The 11,343-nt window shown below is 40.1% G+C and overlaps 1 pseudogene; it reads left to right on the top strand.

Moving 5' to 3' along the window:
- The first annotated feature begins 6,614 nt into the window (after positions 1-6,614).
- Positions 6,615-6,708, top strand: LOC147497458 (small nucleolar RNA R71; annotated as a pseudogene).
- Positions 6,709-11,343: the final 4,635 nt, after the last annotated feature.

Genomic DNA, 11,343 nt, shown 5'->3' with positions numbered 1-11,343 from the left:
GTCCATAAAGAAGTGAGGTTCCTTTGCGTCCTGCCATGCCATGATAATTTGGCAGGCTTCCCGCCATTTATCATCTATTATTGCTAACCTATTAAGAGCCACTTGGTCTGACGGGGTGTTGGGTGCAACCAGATGAGGTTGTATCGTCCACCCTTGCCAAGTCATTGCACGAAAAGATCGAATAATACTATTGGTGGGTCGTACAGTGTCGACCGTAATCCAATCCGTGAAGTGTGTACAAAAAACAGGAAAGAAACATAGCATAATACGAGAAACTAGAACGGGCATAAGAAGGTACTTATGCCTCATGCTATGGGATCGAGCTAAACTAGACATCAAGGTTCGGGGAAGGTCATGACACATACGTCCCGTGGCTAGAGCAAGGAAGACGCTGCAAGTGGCATCATTCACAGAAGAAAAACGCCATTCCCCTAACATGTTTAGCATGATCCAAAACATAACAGTTCCTATGTTCATGGACAGGCTACCAAAGGTGACGTTATATTCCCCTTGGTCCTCGATACGGAAAATGCCCGCGCCATACGACTCATGCAAAAACTCGTAAGTGTAGACATACATATTGTCTACCCAATAGCACCATGGGTCTTGTTCAGCGGGCATAGCAAGTCTAAGAACAAATGCTAGCAAGAACCTGGTAATTTCCATTGGTTCATTATCAATGTTGATGGAGAACACTTGTTCTCCATCTGGTCTTTCAAAGAAAATGCAGTTATCGTAAAAATAAGATGCTAGTGTTGGAGAATAAAGTGCATCCGGTCTTACCATAAGTGGCTCCCAGCCAACGAATGTGATCGCCTCGCGAAACCAAGCACCATAAGTAGTGCTTTGGAACAAATCTTCGAAAAGACTGTTCCGGTATCAATGTTGGAGATGTCATCTCAAAATTATGCTCTGGAAAAGCTGCGAATGATCCGGATACTACTGCGAAAAACTGGAAATTTCTGGTCCACGGAAGTCGTAGCTGAAAGCGCTCTCGATAGAGAATGGCCTCTGAAGAAATTGGAATTTCCAGTGTTTTGAGTGCGGTCGGCTTCAGCTAGGGGCTGGCTTCGACAAAAAATCAGAAAAATATATCAGAGCTCGAAAGCGCCTGTAGGCGCTGAAAGCGCTTCGGAGTTCGTAAACTCGGAAAATGAGCGAAACGAGGGAATCGGGCGGGGAGTGAAAGGTGAGTGATGGATTTTAGGTGTAGTGTGAGTTGTGAGGATAGATTGTATCAAGTTTATATAGGTTTAAAGTTGCTAAAATGGATTGGGAAGTTGCCAAAACTAATTACGGCGGTTCGGAAATCTAAAATTTCCAAACCAAAACGGAAACAACTCATTTTCTTGATTCTAATTCAAACCCATTATCTTTTAGGTTGATTTTATGATAGAATGTACCTATTTAATCTAGATTTCATCCTACCATGATACTTATTCATATATATGCCTAAACAGCCATATTTTCACCTTGACTCCGCAATAAATTCTAACACGAGGGTTATATAAAAATCATGCTGGAATAGATAAAACCACCCCCAAACAAGTTGGGAAGGTGGGGTCAATATTAAACAACCACGCATAATGAAAATAACCCATTATATTAAAAATAATTCATGCGGAGTACATTTCACTACAAAATTCAACTTACGAAAATAAACTTACATAAAAATAAATGACAGTAATGAAACTACAAATAAAACATAAAACATCAAACTATACTATCCCTAGCTACTCCGGAACTGGTGGCGGAAGGCACACGCTCTGGAGACTGCTCCTGAGCTCCTGATGGACCAGCACCATTCGTCTTTCGGCGACGGCGCTCGTGTCTCGAGGGTGTATCCTCAGAAGGAGAGTCCCCGTGAGGTGGGAATCGTGTCAGCATCTCTTCCCGAAACTGGCGCTGAGCTTCTAGCTCGGCCCTCATCTGTTCCCACCTCTCGTCCTCTCTCTGGGTACGGAGCTCGAAGTTATGATGCATCGTTGCCTGTCGAGTCCGTAGGTCTTCACAGATAGTGTTGAGCGAACGCATACCACGATGGATCACAGCCATGCGTTCTGTATCTGACCAGCACCTCTCCAAGGCATCCGCGTCAAAACACGTCAAGTCCTCCTCATCCTCCGAGGCATCCTGATTTCCCCCAGCCTCCTCTTCATTCTCAGCTCCACCATCCTCTTCTTCTTCTTCTCTATCCTCAGCCAATCTCCAAACCCGTTGGACACACTCCTTATAGATCACGAGGGTTACGGTGGAGGGTGATGTATGTCCGATCGATCGCCTGGTGCTGCTCAACTTCAAAGATAATCTTTGTTATCAACACAGGGAGAGGGGCAACAGACCTCCCTACTCCCCTAATCATGCTCAGTAAAAACTCTAAGATGCAGAAGTCATACTTCCGCTCCTGGAGTATCCATAAGATGTGGAGGTAGTTCAGGCCGATGTCGCTGACTTTCCCCTTCCCCTGGACGTTCCGACCAATCCACTGGGCTGTAGCCAGCTGGTTGGTCCTAAGGGAAGTCTGTCGAACACAATGCGATCTCGCATTGTAGTCGCCTCCAATAACTGTCTCGTGCATCAATGGCTCTACCCCATTATGTTGGGACTCCTCTAGGGTGACATCCAGATGGATTCTAGGCGGAATGCCTAGAATCTCAGCCAACAACCCAATCGTCACTTCTTTCCGCCTCTTTGCCACAACTACAAAAATCCTCGTCCCTTCCAACTCCCTCGTATCGTAGAACCGTCGGACTAAGTCCTCGTGGTAATAGGCTTCAATCGAGTACCACAAGCTACTCCAGTCTCGACTGATCATCTCGTCATCGTAAAACGTCGTGAAGTGGTCGGCAGTAAAAGCTTGCTCCGGTAAAATTCGGCGTTGTTGAGCCATTGGAAGTTTGGAATGTAGTGGGGGTTTAAATGTGATGTGGTGGTGGGATTTTAATAGACCGGTTGAAGCAAACAGTGGTGGTGGTGGTGGTGGAGTGGTGGCGGCAGCACCAAAATTTGTTATTTTGGTGGATTTTTGGTGATGTAATTTGGTGGTGGTAGTGGTGGTCGGTGGTGTTTGGAGTCGATTTGGGTTGGGTTTTGATTTTGGTGGGTTAATTTTGTTTTCTTTTTATTTTGATTTTGTTTTTTAGGTTTTTGAAGCTTGGCGTTAATGGCGGATGGAGAAGAAGATCAAACTGTTGGTTAAGGTAAAAGGATGGTCGCTCGTGTCGGGAAAATGGTTGAAGCAAGCCCAAAATCGAAATTTGTGATTTTTTTCCGATTTTTCGTGAAAATTCAAATCAAAATTGCCACTTCGTTACCGGTCCGATTTTTGCGAATGAGATATGGAAATGATCAGGAGAGAATTTCCAATCCAATGATCCATAAAACATTCTATTCCGACCGTGGATGACATATAAGATAGTGGAAAACACCTCGAAGTGCGTGCATGACGTACGTTATGCGAACAATTGAACTCTAAATTCATGGATTATGTCAACTCGAATAGTAATATAATAAAACGGCCTAAGCAACTCTAATGGGACATAAATATTTAGTACGGAAACACGAACACCCCACCCCCAAACAAATTTTTACAACGAAGCTTAGAAAATTTGTTTTTAGCAGTGGGTCTTTTAAAGTCAGATTCCCGAGACTTCCTAGGTTACTATGCTTATTCTTTAATATATATATATATATATATTTTTAATTTTAAAAATAAAAACAATAAACAATAAAGACATAATTCACCCCATAGAGAAACATGACTCAAAAAATCCGAGAAAACATGCAAGAGTGGAAAGTGTGAATTATGTTTAAACGTGGACTTAGGATCTGGTACTTACAGCCACACACTCCATAGGGAGGGCCCGGTTACCTTAATGGTGCACTCACCAATATATGGAAATGAAAGGAAATGCACCAAACACAAAACTTGAGTCGTTTATAATCAGATACTCGAGACTTTATCTAGACGTATGTATGAACATGCAATTTATCATATATCAACAACCGAAATAATTGTGGATCATTCCATAAATAAATATCATAGAAAATATATCCAAACACAATCAAGCACCAAGATTTCCTATGACTCAACCTAGTGAAATGAAAGCGAAGTCGGATAACCCTATTATGTAACCTATCATGCACCTTATTTTTCATTTTTGAATGAGTGGGTGTTCTAGTAAATAAGTGTGGAAAAGTGAATGGTTGTGGAGAATATGGTGGATATGGATAAGTTGTAGAAAGACAGCCTGTAAACAATGAGGATGTGGTTTTAACACAAAACTCATTCATTGTGTGTGTAGGGGCTGTCTGAAAATGAAGGTGTCAAATGGTTTGTCTTTCTGAAGTAGTTGTTTACTAGGTGGATTTAAAAAATTATGTAGCACGGGAGAAACAAAAGGGTCGAGTGCAAACTCGGGATTCCTTTGAAAGGGTGGGAGGAGGGAATCGAGGTGGATGTTGTGCAAAGTAGTTCTTGATAGGGTGATTCATCACCTTTCGAAGAAACTCATCAATTGCTCATCTAGATTGGTCATATCCTCGTTACTATGATAGTCCTCTACATCTTTGAGAAAGTCATCTATCTCATCCTCATCCGTAATATGTGTATCGACTAGTGTAGGGATGGAAATGTTGGAGTCTGAACTTCCAAAGGAAAGAAATTTGGGCATATGATTATCAGGGAACGTGTTGTTGAAATAATCTCGAGCAACGCTCTCGATCATGCTAACCTTTCCATCCATAGACGAATCGGGTAACTGTGTCTTTGTTTTAAGAACATTGACTTCAACAGCAAGATGGCCAAAAGACATGGACATTGAACCATCGCGGCAATTAATGAACGCATTGGCAGTTGCCAGGAAAGGTCGCCCTAAGATGATCGGGACAGAGTCATTAACGACTTCTGTATCGAGGATGACAAAATCAGCCGGATAGTAAAAATCCTGAATTTTTACCAGAACATTTTCAACGACACCCTTAGGATACTTAATAGACCGATCAGCTAATTGCAACGTCATTCTAGTGGGTTGCATCTCGTCCTAGACCTATTTGTCTATACAAATAAAAGCGGGGAGTAAGTTTACACTAGCCCCCAAGTCTAATAGCGGTCGTCGTATAAGAATCTCCTAAGGTGCATTTATGCGATGGGGCGACCCGTGGTCCTTGTACTTAACAATTCCATTATGTTCAGATAGAGTTGGGAATTGTTCTGTTAAAAAGGCGTCTTTTGGTATATTGGTCTTACGCCTAGTAGTACACAATTCCTTAAGAAACTTAGCATGGTGTGGTAGCTTTTTTATAGCTTCGAGGAAGCGAAGTTTTATAGTTAGATTCTTGAAAACATCCCTAATCTCCTCATAATTTGTATCCCTAGTTAACATGGCTAATTTTTGTGAAAACGGTGGTTTTTGTTTATATTTAGCAATGGTATTACCTAGATGTTTAACCGTGGCTTCCTGTTTCTTAGGTTTTGTTGTAACTGGTACCTCTAAAGTGGTAGGCTCTTCAGTTTCTATTTCGGTATCTAATAATATAGCAGGTGTTGGGACTCTATTGGTGGTGGGGTAACTATAGGCATAGTTACTTTGTTATCAACCACTCTGCCAGAACGGAGAGTGGTGATGGCCTTTAGCTCACCTACATTTTCATACTCATTACTAGTATTATCGGTTACCTCAAATGCTGTATTTGTTGTTTTAGAATTAGGTATTTCGTTACCTAGAAATACGCCTTTGGGTTGGGCTTTATCTTGAGCCAGCTGTTTGGTTAAATTATTAACTGATTGTAAAAGCTGTTGGTTAGATTGAGCCATGGTTTGGAAAAGTTTTTGGCTCACTTGTATGAACGTGTCAAGACGATCCGGTTGTGTGGGTGTAGTAGTCATGGGTGGTGTGACTGGAACTAGTTCACGAGAATTATTTATGGGTGGATTTTGATAGTTATTATTTACCGGAACGATACCTCTATTAGCATTATAATTATTATAACTACCTTGACTTTGTGCTTGACCTTGTTGAGGTTGCACTTGGTTGTTGTAATTATTAAAATTCCCCCGACCTTGTCCTTGTCGTAGTGGGGCTTGGTTAAAGCTGTGCGTAGGCCTAACATATTGATTATTGTACCCTTGAGGTGTGACATTTCGGTTATTTCTCCAACCGAAGTTAGGATTTTGTCTCCAAGGGGCGTTAGGTTCACTATTAATGGAACAAGTCTGTTCATAGGCTATAGGGCCGATTGGGAGTCGGGATGCTTTCGGGGCTCTAAATGAAACTACATGGATTTGAATTTACATTCATGGCCGGGAATAGGATTTTGTTGAACCGAAATGGCCTCTACCTTTTTAGTGAGTGATTCGATTAGAGTTTTTAGCTCAGAATCGTGTTTAATTTTAAACATACCGGCGGCCTTAACTGTATTAGAAGAACTAGCGGAGCGGTGGATATCATCACTACCCCCCCAGTTGTTATTTCGCTTAGTTTGGTCCTCTAAAAATTTATAAGCCTCCGAGGCTCCTTTGCTTAAGAAACTACCCCCATTCATTATGTCAAGGACTTCTTTATGGTGGTTTTAGAAGTCCTTTGAAAAAGGCACGAACTAACGTGTCTTTCCCTAAGTTATGATGTGGACACTCTATAAGGAGATCGGTGAAACGATTCCAAGCCTCTCAAAATGATTCATGAGGATTTTGTCGAAAGAAATGAATCTTGGAAAGCATCTCATCCGTCTTTAGGGGTGGGTAAAAATGTTCCATAAACAATTTGAACAAGTTTAGCCCACGAGTCCAATTGGAAGCTGGGGCTTGGGTTAACCAAGACACCGCCTTATCGGCTAAGGTGAAAGGGAATACCCTTAATTTAATTTGTTCCGGTACCAACCGTAGGATGGTGGAATGTTGTTAGGACTTGTTCAATCCCTACGCATGTCTTTGATAAGGTTTTTCATGGTCTAATCCATGAAAAACGGGTAACAAATTAAAAATATTTGGAGGGATTCGGAAATCCCCCGCTGGGTCTGCTAGAACGATGCAAGATTTGGGGCTATCGCTCAAGGCTTTGTAGAAGTCAGAGAGAGGCCTCTCTTCTTCGTCGGGCATTGTGTCAGGTGATGTGTGTGAAATAGTAGCTAGAGGTGTAGTGGGTGGTATACTAGATAGACTTGTTTGTTGACGTTGTTGTGTAATTACGTTCGGTGTTTTTGTTCGGCCAGACCTTAATCTCATACAAGGCTAAAACCAAACTTAGCTAAACACATCAACACTCCAAACAATTCTGATATACTAGTATAAACCTCTAACAGGAGAGCGAGGTGTGGAAGAAAGGAATACGATTAAGCGTCCTTGCTTCGCTTATGAATAGCGTCTTGTTTACGCTTGTTCAGTGTATATAGCAGGTTAGAACACTGAAAAATATGAAAGATCAAAGTTCGAATCAAAACTGTCGAAATTCGACAAAATTTGCTAAAGTGAAGTCAGCATCTAATAGAAGCGCTGATGATCGCTCGATTGTATCTTAGAATTCAGAGTTTAAAGGCTGGTCGGATTTCGAGGGTCTAGTTAGTTAGGCGGGCTTTTCGAAGGAAAGCCTTGCAGCATCGGTGTAATTCGACCCGGAATTTTTCAACTCTGAAATGGACAACCACAGTATGAATCAAACATGGGTGGGTGGGTGAAATGGGACTTTAAGAACAGTACTAACACTACGAAAACAATACGTAAGTGAAACTAAGATGGCAGCGGCGCCATTTGATAAAAGATAAAATTGAATAGTATACCTACGAAATGAACGATGAAATCAACACGTAAGTAAACTAAACTATTTTAGGCGTGTCTATATGTTTATCAAAGATTCTACTCTCAATCCTATGAGATATAGTGGAGTAGAGTGATTCGTTCCACTCCTAGTCCTTCCGCATGCTGTGTTCTCACGTGTAAGTAATCTAAACTTAAAGTCTAATGAGAGATTTACAAAAAAGGCAACTAGACTACGATGCAACTACCCACGAAATGCAACTAGTCGACGATGGGAATAACTAAGGGAATGCTACGTTGATTCGATGATAAGGAGTTAGAGGGGAATTGATTCCACCTTAACTCGACTTAATCCTATTAACTACGAATCGTCGTAATCCGAATTGAACTGCTTTGCAGAACAATTGGTTCTTCCTAATCCCTAATTACACATGGTATTTCTACCAATTGATAACTAGCATGTGAACGATTAAACCCATTCTCATGGTGAACTAAACGTTTCTAGAGTGGAAAGGAAATTACGACGAATCTATGTTAATCGGAATCAAGCTTTCATCAAGGCTTCTAAACCCCCTCTAATGGAGGTTTAGCCGAGAATCATTACGCAATCATTTCCGATTAAATTTAAACTAAACATGATATAAAGAATTGAAATTTACTTAATTAAACAATAATGAAATCTAATTTAATGACTAAAATGCAATAGGGCCGAGGAATTGAAATTGGATCAGAAATGGAAATGACAAAAATCGAAATTGATAAAAATACTACTTTATTGATCTAATCAAAATGAAGAACAAGATTCAAGGTTTAATCTAATACAATAATTGAAATGGAACTAAACTTAATTAATCTACATGAAAAACTAGATCTAGAATTCATTAATGGAGGCTACTAATCTAATCTATTTCTAGGTCTAACTATCTACCATTAACAAAGAGTTAAGCTTTTGTTTTTATACTTTCAGATCCAAAAATCGTGCATGGGCTTGGAGCCATATTTTGGGCCAGAGAATCAGGCCCAAAACCCAATTCTTTCAGTCCAGAAAGGCCTCTTCAGGTGCAGTTAGCTTCAACATACTTTCCGTTCACTTCTGCTCCTCTGATTGGGTCAAGGCTTAGACCATTGGAAAGCTCTTTCCGAGCCGGTCGTTTTGACATAAGGTAGGCCCCATTCCGAGGTCTGAGTCCAAATATATGTCCTTCGGAAGTTCTGCTGACTTTGTGTGCTGTTTCTGCCCGCGTCGACTTTTCAGCTTTTGACCGGGCTTTTAGAAAGGCTTTGTCTTCTCGAAACTTGGCCTTTAATCACGGAACTCCTTAGTAACCGACCTTTGCTCCTTTATCTTGCTAAAGTGGCACATTTCTGCACATAATGGACTTTGAAGCCTGAAATGCATAAAACACGTAATCACTTGTTAACTCTTAATTGTTACTCACATAATTGGTCTAAAAGTATATGATTAAAAGGGTTAAAACTACAGTTTTGGGCTCTTATCAAACCACCCCAAATAGCATTTTGCTTGTCCTCAAGCAAAGATGAAAATTAACATAAGTGACCAAAAATGGAGTTCTATCTACTTCTCGTTTTAGCGAGTGCGATTGCATTGACCATATGCAACAAGGCCTTAAACCACTAGGAATTCCCTAGTGGACGAGTTATAGCCTCGTGAGAGTTTTCCAGTGAAGGTACTCACAAACTTCATCTATACTACAACGACTAAGAAATAAAACTATTGTTTCCTTATTCATGCTCCAAACTATCTATACATCTCACTAGCTATGAACAAGCATAACCAAGTCAAAAACCTAAGCTAATATATGCATAATAATCAATCATCTATAATAAACATATATACAATGAGTAATACTACGAAATGTCTAGCAGGTCCGTTTCTGGAACTCGAAATAGCGTCCTTAAGTAGGTTCTCACAATAATAGTCAAGATACAACACTCTGATTTTTCCACTCAAGTTTCGCTACTCTAGTGCTTGATGGGCACACTTTACCTTACAATCTCAATGACAACAAAGAAGCCGGAGTCAATCAAACACATCTACCACTTACTATCACACTAACCTATTCCTAATTGAGCTAGAGGTCTTTATTAGGTGTTACGGGGATTAGGAGATGGTTTAAGAAGGAAGGAAATGGATATTCAAAAAGGACAAGTCTGAGATAATAGAGTCTTCATATTATGTAACTAGAGAAAACCTTGTTATTTACTTTTGCTTCTACACTTTGTTTCCATCCTTAGCCATATTTTTCTTTTTCTTTTCTTTTTTTTTCTTTGGCCTTTGACTCCATTTTATTCTATTTTTGGAGTTTTTATTTTATTTCTATTTTTATTTTTCTTTTCCTTGGATGGAAACTTCTTTTCTTTATTTTTTGAAGCAATTAACTAACTTTTGTTTACACAGGTTTTTCTCTTCTTCTTTCTTCCTCATTCTATTCTCAGACTTATTCTAAATTGGGTGGGTTGAATTTTTTTATTTTGTTTTGTTTTTGTAACAGGGTAAATGATTTGTGGTTTATGGAAGGCTAAAGAAAGGCTCAAAGGGCGACTAGCGGAAAATAATTCATAGGTTTGAATTTCTGGCTATATCGATCCAAAGAGAGCCTAAATTCTCGCTTAGGATATGGCATAGTGACCAAGCAAGTGGACGTGTGATATCTCTATCCGGATTTTACTTCTCCCTTGTGTCATTTCTCAAATGTTTCGCTCATATAAGGCTTTAGGATATATTCTCACAGGATTTGTAGAATAAGTACTCTAGCCTAGATTTCAGAAACTTACTGCTAACAATCATAGATACTCATGTAATATATTTATAGATAGATGCAAAGATTATTACCTATATATTAACCTAAGTTTCTAACAATTATTCTGATGCAACAGCTACGTGAGACTTCTAGATTGTTAAGAGCATGGAGAAAGAAACAATACCAATATTCCTAGATTACTCGAGTGACGAACGAGGTATAATTTGGCTTACTTGGGATAGTAGTTTTGTAGCTGTCCAAAAGGAAGTGGAAGGATCCCAATTTATTCACTGCAAAGTTACGTTACTGCAATATGGACTTTCTTTTTGCTTAACTATGGTTTATGGAAGTAATAATAGTCAAGATAGACTAATTTTGTGGGAGGAGTTAAAGACAATCAACATAGGAACTCATGGCCCATGGTGTGTAATGGGGGACTTCAACAATGTTTTGTTCGCTTGAGAGAATAGGAGGCAGAATTTGTTCATTCGAGAGAAAACGCAGCCCTTTGCAACATGCCTAAATGTAGCTGGACTTTTTGATCATGCAAGCAATGGGATGCTTTTATACTTGGAATAGTGGGAGGCGACCACATGAGGAAATGGTCAAAAAATCGAGGGTGTCTAGTAAACGAGCTTGGTCCTCGTTAAGATTGGCGACAAGGGTGGAATGTTTACCTCAAGGACCATCCGATCACTGCCCTATGGTAATATCTTTCCTCAACTCTATCGAAGCCACCCACCTTTTAGATTCGCAACCACGGATGCTCCATCAAGATTTTGAGAGTTCGCTAAAAGTGTCTTTGGGAATAATAGACCATGGAAACCCCGA

This window comes from Coptis chinensis, chromosome 5 (genome assembly GCF_015680905.1).
Source record: "Coptis chinensis isolate HL-2020 chromosome 5, ASM1568090v1, whole genome shotgun sequence".
Lineage (NCBI taxonomy): Eukaryota > Viridiplantae > Streptophyta > Magnoliopsida > Ranunculales > Ranunculaceae > Coptis > Coptis chinensis.
Note: the sequence above shows the minus strand (reverse complement) of the source record. Positions and strands in the feature narration are given on the sequence as shown.